Source organism: Condylura cristata, unplaced genomic scaffold, assembly GCF_000260355.1.
Source record: "Condylura cristata isolate star-nosed mole 26May11 unplaced genomic scaffold, ConCri1.0 scaffold00014, whole genome shotgun sequence".
Lineage (NCBI taxonomy): Eukaryota > Metazoa > Chordata > Mammalia > Eulipotyphla > Talpidae > Condylura > Condylura cristata.
Window position 1 is genome coordinate 46,751,286 of NW_004567115.1, and position 10,889 is coordinate 46,762,174.

Here is a 10,889-nt window from a genome sequence, read left to right on the forward strand (position 1 = left end):
AAGAAGTTTCCCCCTAATAATGTACATAAGACATACTAATTGTAGAAAAATCTGGGAAACATTTCAGGGAAAAAAAGCCAAAAGTTAGCCATGTTCTACCACCCAGGATTAACTATTGTCAGCTTCTCAGGAATCACCTTCAAAATATGTTTTAAAATCTAAATTAGAATCATAATGACAATGTAAAAGTAATGATATATTGCGTTTTATAATCTGTTATACTAAAGAGTAGATAGTTTCCCAATACTTCCTTATGTTGCAATGGTAATTTAACCCATTATAATTGGAAAAGCATGCAGGTGAAATTTTTAACTAGGAATGACCTCCATTATACAAAGCTGACCAGTACTTCTTGAAGTTCAGATGACAAAATAATTTTCTGGACAATATAAAATCAGTGACAAAGTAGATTATACCAACATTTAGATAATTTAGTCTTCTTTTTAGCTTTCCTGTTTCTTTTCTATAGATAGCAATGATGCCAATTCCTTTATTCCATAATCTGAGATGCATGCTTGCAATTCTTCTAAAAGCAGTATTTCACAGGAAAACAAAGGGAATAAAAAAAGAAAAACTAAAGACATATAAAATTTGCTTTTGGATATAGAAAGCCTGGCATATTTTTGCATTAAAGAAAGATACATTCTCGAATACAAGTGAACATAGTTGGGCTACAAAAGGGTGAAGAAGATATAGGGAGTCACATGAAACAGGATTGCAATGGGCACATGTTACTTCATCTTGTGCTATACAGCTTTTAGCTCATGTGTTATTAAAAAAAAAAGATTTATTTACTTATGCAATACAGAATAGCGGTACAGGCCAGCGGTGCAGGGGTGGTAAGAGGCTTCACCAGAGACAGAGTGGGGAGCAGAACAGGCAGACTGAAGAAATCCACTGCTGAGGGGAGCAGCAGGAAGACAGGAGAGGTCTGCTGTGCCCTGTGGGTCACCTCCTGGGTGGGGGATCGAACTCGCACTGAAGCAGTTGCAGCTAGCTGGCAGTGCTGCGTCCTAACCTGTTGTGCCACCAGGGAGAACCCCAATATTATTAAAAAAAATTAAGCTATTTCTTTACTTTCCAATTATAAAAAATACAGTGAATGTTGGATTTTCCTCCAATGGTTTCCTTATGATAAATGCAAAGAGGTGAATTAATAGGTTAAGAATGTGACCACTTTTATGAAACAATTCCAAATTCTGTGTGCCTAACAGAGAGACCTAATTCATACTCTGTGGTGGCGGCTTCAGTAATGGTTGTCTCCCATTGCTCCAACTCTGACTTTAGATCCAATCTTGCCCTTTTTGCTTGGCTTGATGTCCTGGAATGTATCACTTGGGTTTCCTGTGCTCTTGGGCTTCCAGTCACGGCAGAGGGAAGTCACATCGGGAGCTGGGAAAGTGAGAATAGAACATCAGGACATTTATTAATGTAAGATCAGGACAGGGCAGGGTTGGGCATTTCTTTGCTGGTCATGATAGATGTTTCTGGAGGACTAAAATGTACATCATTACAGATGATCTATGCTATTTCTAGTACTATATTTTGCCATAAAGTCTAACTATCTTTGGTATTTATAGCATATATCTTTTTTCACCCTGGAATTTTTCTGCATGCTTCTAGTTCAGATGAATGTCATAAGCAAGTATATATCATTTGTTTATTTGTTTTTCATTTAGACTGACATGCATTTTCTTGCATCTTGTTCATTGACCGTTAATTTGTATATTGCTTGTAAATTATATACTATATGTTATTCTTGTTTACAGTCAATATTTTACTTCTCTTGTCCCTTCTAGTTGATTGATTATGATATTTTTACTTTTTATACTATTCCTGTTGGTATGCTAGTTAATACACTTTTTACTTTTCTATTTGTTGCTCATACATGCTTTACAATCTTTTGACTTTCTTGATTCTATATATACTTTCAAACAGCACATTATGTTTTATGCAGTCAGTTATTTTGCTTTTTCCTATATATTTTATTTGCTTTTCACAATTAAACCTATTAAATCATTGAACTACATCCTATCTGTCCATCCTCTCTCTTGTAGATTTTATTCTTTTGTCTTCCTGTGATTGATTCATTCATAATGCCTCTTCTTGTCTTTTCCTCAACTCACTACTATTCTCTTCAGCTAAAGCTCCCTTCTTTTTATATTCGCTACTGGGTCCTTAGTTTTAGTAATTAAATTTTCAGTTTAGAATTTATTCTTATTTCTTTTTCAAACCCAGAGTATTAATTTTCATTTTACTTTTGAGATATTTGATTAAATGCTCATGCTTGCTTTTAATCTCCAGTCAGCATAGTTATTTTATAACCCATATCTATTAATTCTACTATTTGGAGTGCCGGAGGACCTACTTTTTATTAATAACGTGTGTGTGTCCTCATTCATATGTCATGTTTTCTCATGTCCCTTAGATTTTTTGACAGAACACTTTAGTTGAAATATTACTTTTTAAAAATAATGGTCAAGGTCTTAGATGTTCTTCCAGAGAGATTTTCTTTCACCTCTTTCAGGTACCTGAGGACATTAGAATTAAATGATTAACCTAATCCAATTCCAGGCATGCAATATTTTTGCACTACAGATACAGCTCAAGAGGCTCTGTACTCTATGTAAGGACTTCCTTATTGCTGCTTCTGTTTACTCTTAGGCTCCAGCACTTTAAGGCCTCAAATAAGGGTGGTTTACAATGGCTTGTATCTGTTCTGTATTCTAACTCCTATCCTTTTAGTTCATCTATTCTAATACAAGGAAAAATGGCCTCAAATGTCTGGTTTATCCCACTTATAGGCAATATATTCCATGTCTTTAGAGCCTCTTACTACCTATTTTATTCATCTAGGAACCTACATCAGTTGCCATCTACATAATTTTATTTGTTTTGAGTAATGATTTTTTTCAATTGTTTAGTTAACATTAACTAAAATAGAAGTCTCCTTTTCAATTGTCTTATTACCTTATTATTGTTATATTACCAGGAAAACTGTTAGAACTGTGACTCTCATGGACTTAAAACTAGTTACACAATCACTTCATTGTAAATGTATGCATATAAAAATTAGAATAATAAATCATAAATTCCCTGTATACAGACAATGCTGAGTGAAATTTCATGATAGCAAATTGGACATTTATTCAATAAATTGTGGTGTTTGCAGAATTAATATGGAGAGACAGTGCAGATGAATATAAATATAAGTATCTATTTTACTATACAAAAATTTCTCTCTGTGCCTATAATCAATCTTAATTTGTCACCAGTCAGTTATTTCTGTCCAGAGAATGATACTATAGCAAGAAATAAACATTATTCCTGTCAGTGACATTGGACATGCATTGGTAATGTTGGTCAAAACAATGCTGGTACTTGAAAGATTATGCAATCATTCTGTGCCTGCTGCCATGTATCTCCTGTGCCTATTTAGTGAGAACCAGGTACTGGGAAAAGATGAGGACTAATTTCCATTGAATGGATCATTTATTTTTTAACCTGGTCACTAAGAACTTGATTTGTAGAAGATATACTTTGACATCAATATCACGGTGGTTAAGAATTCTTACACTCAGTCCTCATATGATCATCACTCTGTGTATCTCTCCTCTTCTGCCACACAGTATTCCTCTCAAGTCTGTGAACACTAGACACACCATTAGCCACTGTCTAGGGTATTAGTGTAGCCCCTAAACTTTTGTTGTCTCATCTTGTGGGAATTGTTGGTTTATTTATTGATTTATTGCTTAAAACTCTTCCTACTGAAAGTAGTTTCTTATGAACTGTCATTCATTGACACAACCTTAAGGGACCAGCCATTGTTGTTTTAGACTACGTGAGTATTTTTCACAGAATGTTCATAAGAAAGATCCCTGGATTTTTATTATTCATTTAACTGGTAGGAAGGAATTTGAGAAAGTCATCGGCTCAGGTTGAGGTAGAGGTACTCAGAATACATGAGGGTCTGAGCTACTGCTCATGAGTGTTTTCTGTGTTCAGAAACAGATAAGGCTTGGTAATGGAATCCTGAACCCTTAGTATTAGGGCTAACCTGAGTATATACAGATTAGAATATATATATTTTCTAATCGGCAGGTCAGAACGCCAGATCATTTAGTGGCTCTGGGTCAAACATTCTGCTTTGACCAGTGTCCACCACAAATAGAGGCTGCTTTTACATTAAAAAAAAAAGAAGAAGAAGAAAGAAATCATTCTGGGGAGAGAAGAGTATGTTTTCCCAAAATTTCAATGTTCATCTTACCAGAATTTACTAGCAGCATCATATGTCAATTACATGTATATTACACCATTTGATTGATCTATGTGTTAGTTTTTTTTTTTTAACTGCCTCTCATCATAAAACCGAATATTTAGATAATTTAAGTTCACTATTCTCTTCTTCAGCGGTGTTCAGCCATTTCATAATCCTGTTGAGGGAGTTCTCTGTAAATTACATTGTAATGTCTATTTCTAACACTTCCTTTTAATTTGTAATTTTAAAATTTTCTTTCTTTTGCTGACAGTTCTCACTTGATTATGCATGCTGTGTTTATTTTCAACTCAATTTTAAAAAACATGAGTCATTTTATACTTCTTATCTGAAATCTTCTACATTCAGCTTAATCTCTAGTTTATTTCTTGGCCGTCCCCAAACAGATCCCACCAGACTATTTTGTGGCTCATAATTTTTGATTGAAAGTCGCACAACACATGTAGAAAAATAGTATAAGATGAGCTAGCTAGTAATGACACCTAGAAAATATGGTGCAACGTCTGTTGTCAGACTGACCAAGTGATGAATTAATGTAGTCAGTAGGTGAGTTTGGTGTGGATTTTGGCTTTGGTGTAAAATCCTCTCTACACCTGAAGCTCATTCACTATTGGGCTGTTATTGTCTTATCCTTTGTGGGTGTAGGTGGGTAGAATTTTTCGAGTATTTACATTCAGTTTTTAACTTTCAGAGTTCCTGTAAGTTGACACTACAGAGACATTACCTTCTGTTTCAAATAAGACAGGGGTTAGGAAGTTGTGACAGTTGCTTGTGACAGTCTTTTCTCATCCCTCCATGGCTATTTCTGGTCCTCTGCTTTATTGCGGTCTTTTAAGTTAGTAAATAAAGACCTTCTCATGGATCATGAGGAGATTGCAGTAAGCAGGACCTCCTTTTTATGTGTAGGACTCCCAGTTATAGTCTAACCTGATATATTAACCACACTCAGCCTTTCAGTGTCTAGCTGATTCATTCTTATTCACATCGATAGCAGCAACTTCTTCCTCTCTTGCTCTGTTAAAGGCAGATTTACTTTACTTCCATTTTTCATAAGAATTTGTTATTCTTTAAAATTCAGTTGTCGTGGCTGCCTTGTGACCTCAGTTAAGGGAATACTTTTACAGATTATCTTTTTTTTTTTTTTTGATATGTAGACATGAGAATGATGTGGTTTTGTTACTTTCTACTCCCAATAAGATATCTAATGTTGAGATGAGAGATGGACAAAGCCTTTGGGAAGTTTAAGAAGCAAAAATATGGAAGTATAGGGACTAGCGGACATACCTGTTACTGTGGGATTTGATTGTAATTGAAGGAGCTGATTCTCAATAGGTCATTCGGATCCACAGGCAAAATCCCAAGTAGCAAGGTTTCCACACCTATGTTAACTATCAACACTTACAGATTCTACGTAAGGATATTCTCCTCCACCTTCATAAGTACACAGATTCTTTTCAGAAGATACCACAACCTTCCTGGCAGGTAAATTTTGCAAGTAATGTTGTCGAGATTTATGTATCTGGGCATCCAGCGAAGAGTTTGGAATGTATAAAATATGCTCAGTAGCAACAAGTAATATTAAAGACATCTCGACCCTTTAAATTATAGCTTCCAGGATAAGAACATGACTAAATGTTTCTATAACTGATCTTTTGAACAAATGTTACAGGTTTTATAATCCCTAAATAATATTTAGAGTGTGCTGTAACGACACTACAAATATTAGAGGAAAAACCCTTTTTATTTTATTTTCAAAGTACCACATGGAAATGCCAACAGAAATTTGTGCTAAGCACTCATTAATATTAGCCTTTGCTTGATGTTAGATGAGTACATAGAATTCTATAATTTATTAACTTTGGCATTCTGATGTATTTTTAATAAAAATAATTACATGGGCAATAACATGCTTTATTATAAACAAGTAATTATTTGCTAGGTTCTATGAGTAAAATGTAATTTTATAAAATATTTTTTTTCCTTTAGAGTCAGTGCTATGAAATCCAATATGGGCTTTGCATTCGTGTCCTCTAACTTCTTTAAAGTCCAAGTATGGATGCATACTACATAGCAATACTAATGAACTCATGACTGAGGAGAGCTGCAACATAAGACCGAGACAAAGAAACCAGATATAACATAGCACATTCTGTGTGACTATTCTCGCATTAAACACAAAAAGAATAAAATCTCGAACAGAAAACACATCAGTGCTTGCTTAGGACTAGGGCTGGCGGGGAGCACTGCCTGGGAAAGTTCATGAAGGGATTTTTGAAGTGATGGAGATACAATAGTTTCTATCTTGCTGTAGCTCACAGTTACCTGGGTACATAACTTATCAAGGCTCATGAAATGTGTACTTCCATGGGGGTCTTATATAAATTATACTTAAATGAAGTGTGTTTTGCAGCCATCCCAGGCTGGATGGCTTTGTTGTCAGTTCCTGTGATTTGAAGGAGGACCTTGGAGGTCTTGGCACAGGTTTTAGTGGTGAGCAGGGGAAACAAGCCAGCAGGGAGATGCAAGTGAGCCCCTGTGAGTCTCTATGATCTCTTTTCTCGGCTCCCTCTGGTGTTCTCACATGGTCTCTTCCACACGTCGCTGACATTGCACCACAGCCAGGACTGAGAAATGCTACCCCTTACCCCTAGGCTCAGGTGTGTACACTTGCACCTGCGTGTGCACCCATGCTGAGGTGTCCAGTCAGGTATGCGTGCTCCACGCTCATGCAGCTTCTACATCAACACGATCAAGATCGCAGGTGTTAGCCATGGAAGTCATTGACGCAAAAGCCTGACCAAGTTCACTTACCCTGCAACGTATTATAAACAATCAGAAATGCAAATAGACCACAGAGAATTGTCATTTGATGGCAGTAGCTAAAGGCAGCCTCACAGAGGAGAACACTTATAAAAACTATCTCTAGCAGGTCAGCCTCAGCAGGCAGAGGCACGTTTATGCAGCTTTTCTGGAAAACACTCAGTTAGGAAATTCTAATGGTGAATAGACTATTTGGATGATGATTACCCTCTTATCTTCGGAAGAAGAAAGTGATTTTTCTTTCCTTTTTTTCTGCTTAGGGAAACGAAGAGGGTGTGTCAGGTGGGGTAAGAGCTTTCATTTTATAAATATCTTTGTAAATAACTACATTTACCCCCTATGTGAGGTGAGGAGCATTTGAAGAAGGGCAGAGACACAGGTTGTCTTGCTGAGGGTGCTGCTCATCCTATTCATCCTGCCTCCCACAGAAAGTCAGGGCATAAGGTACAGCAGAAGGAACTGGCTTTGTTCCTACAGAGACAGGGGTGTGAATCTAGCGGTGTCACGTCTTAGCTTTGTGACTTCAGCCGGTGTCATTATTTGGTTCAGTTTTTTCACTGGAAAATGAGAAATACTCATGTAATGTTAAATGAAGCAACATGTATAACTACCTAATGCGATAATGGACAGAGAAACATGAACTAACTAGTAGGTATTAGGAAGCTACGGTAGAAGAAACTAAGTCTCACAGTTCTAATCTACCTAACTCAAGTTCGCTATTCATTTCTGTTGTGAAGAAGTTAGCAAATTAAATAGACTCTCACGTCTCTCATCATAGCTGGCATTAGGATTCTATTAAAACACCTATGTGCTACCTTTTCTTGTATATCCCCCCAATCACATAGGAAGGATAACTTTAGGGCAGATAATTGTGGGAGACTTAAGGGGAACCCCGCAAAGACGTCCATGAGCCAAACCTCAAAAACTATGAATATCCTCCCTTACCTTGCTGGAAAAATCTTTGCAGGTGGGAATAAGATAAGACGCTCCTGATGGGGACAGGAGACTGCATTGTCCAGGTGGACTGAAAGCAATCAGAAGCACCTTATAGAAAGTGGCTGGCAGCACAGAGCAGTGCTAGATGAGTTGCTGGGGCAGCATATTGGTGCGTCTGGAGAAAGGCTCACAGCGAGGAAGCCAGGCAGCCTCTGGAAGCTCAGAGAGACAGGAAAGGAGGAAGACTTCCGGGCTCCAGCCCCATCTTACACCTTGATGCCACGAGTTCTGACGGTAAGTTAATAAATTTTTGGTGTCTAAGACACCACGTGGCAGTTTGGTGTAGCATCATGAATGTTGGATAACTCATCCACATGCTGTCTCCAAAGAAGTCACCTTGAACCCCCGCCCTGCATTCCACATCTGTTTTCCCTGGACTGTCCTCTGTTAAGGCCCATTCGTTTTCCTTCATAACCATATACCCTCCCACCAGCATCTAGCTCCACGGCCTAAGAGGGAGAAGAGTCTCTTGTGTGGCTTCTGTCATCAGACTCCCCCCAGCAGAACAACTGTTAGCCACTCACTCCGTAAGTTCGTAGCTAGTGACCTAGCTGAGCTTGCTACGGAATGACCTAGGGTGAAGTCCTCATTGTTCATGGGATAAACATAAAGTTCCATACTTTTAAATGTAATCGAGATTGAAGGGAATCTATTTTTCTTTCAGTCTCATAGGCATATTTATACATAAGAGCTATTTAGCACTTAAAAGGAAATGGTGGGCCGGTTTACCTTTAGCAGAGTAAAATTTAAGATTAACCCACTGCCCATCATTCTTAGTAGCGAACCTTATTTACAGAACAGTTACCTTTTAGGGAGAACTATCCAGGGGATGGTAGTATACAATTTTTTGTGGCCTTGAGAAATGTGTGAGAGCTCTGATGTGTTTTCAGGTAATGGATAGGAGATCACAGCCAGCTGAATCACTTTGGTGATAATGAAACATGCTATTAAAATAAAATCTTTTGTAATGGCTATACTTCCAAAGGAATGGTTTACAGAGAAATCTATATTTGGAAAATTTATTTTGATTTTTTTTGGGCAATTCTAAATGTAAGAGGAAGAACAAGGAAATGGTTATTTTAAATATTCCTTTGTTTCTAAATGAACAGAGAGGGACTTTCTTGAAATACTAATTTCAAAGCACTCTTGAGTTTGACAACTTTATCCTGAGGCAAATTCAGTGATATTAAGTAGCAATGGGGGGTGGGGAGGAGATAAGAAGTGCTATCTTGCTAAAAGAGGGAGGCACCATTTCCCCACCCCCATTTAGGGCAACGTCCCACATTCTTTCTCCATGTATTAGACCACAAAGTTTTAAAATAGTACTTCAGGACCTCCATCTATGAAAACTTTCAAATTTGGCTGCTGGTTGAGAGGAATCACGTGGTGTGATTTTAAAGTCAATTGATACTTGAATGCTGCCCTCAGAGACCTGTGTTGTTGTAGGGTTAGGCTTGAGTGTGTGAAAACTTTTTCTCACCAGGTGGTTGCAATACTCAACTTAGGCTGCACACTGGCCTGCATTTCAAGAATATTTTTGCATACAGGACTGGGGTATAGGTCAGCAGTTCTGGGTGGTGGTGGGGGATTCACCAGAGACAGAGTGGGGAGCAGAACAGGCAGACTGATGGAGCACACTGCTGAGGGGAGCAGCTGGCAGGACAGGAGAGGTCTGCTGCACCATGTGGGTCAGCTCCCTGGCTGGGGATCAAATTCATGCTGAAGTGGCTGCTATGGCTTCTTCTGTGCTTTAACCAGTTGCACCACCAGGAAGGGTCTGGCCAACATTTCTTACTAAGCTCTGTGAACTAACATTAGGGTCTGTTCTATCAATGACTATGCCCCATCTCAATTAAACAAACAACATGTTTTGGCTAGATGAGTTTTAATTTCAACAGGGCTTTACTTTTTCCACTAAAGACAAACAATGACTCAACCTAGTCCCAGCACATAGACTGCTGCCTCAGTGGTTTTAGAAACACTTTTCCAGGTTTCCTGCCACCAACTTTACCTTCTCATTAAGAGACACGTTCATAGCTCAGACCCATGTAGTGGGTGGATAGGAGAACCAAGGGGATCATTTCTGTGAGAGCCATGTAGGACGACAAACAGTCCTTTATTCTGAGCTTTATTTTATCCTTTTGATTTGCACTTGCCCTTATTGAGAGTGGTCTCTAACTGTGTAAAGTCTACTGGTTTGCTAAGGAAAAAATATCCTAGGTCCATTAGTTAGGAGTCTAGCAAAAGGAGCACGTTACACAGAAGTGTAAGAAGTGTAAGAAGTATAGACGTTAAGTTACCTTACTTTCATCAGAAGTGCTTTTCCCTTTTATATCTTACAGTCTTAACAGTAATTTATTAACATGAGCATTTTTTTTTAAATGGGAGAAATTCCTGATACCAACTTTTTTTTTTTTTTTTTGAGTGTAGCTTGGGCTTTTGTAACCTAAAAGTGAGAATATAGAGAAATGCACGTGGAGGGCTTTGATCCTCTTCTAGAACAGGTTTACTTCTCAAAGGGGAATAGAAGGTATGCATGCATCCTTAGAGAATTTTGAAAGGAAAAGTTGTTGTAAAACTGTTTAGGTTTTTTTTCTTTTCCTGCCACATTATTATGAATTGTCCTTTTGCACAAGCTGTATGCTTTCTAGTCTTGTCTTCTACTCCAAACCATATGCTGATAGAAAACATACAGTTGTGATCAAAAAGAATATAAATATTTCTCAGAGGAGTGGAAATCATGAGGAATCCTTAAGAGTGAGAGCAAGGTGAGGTTAAGCTGGAGAGAGAGGCTGTA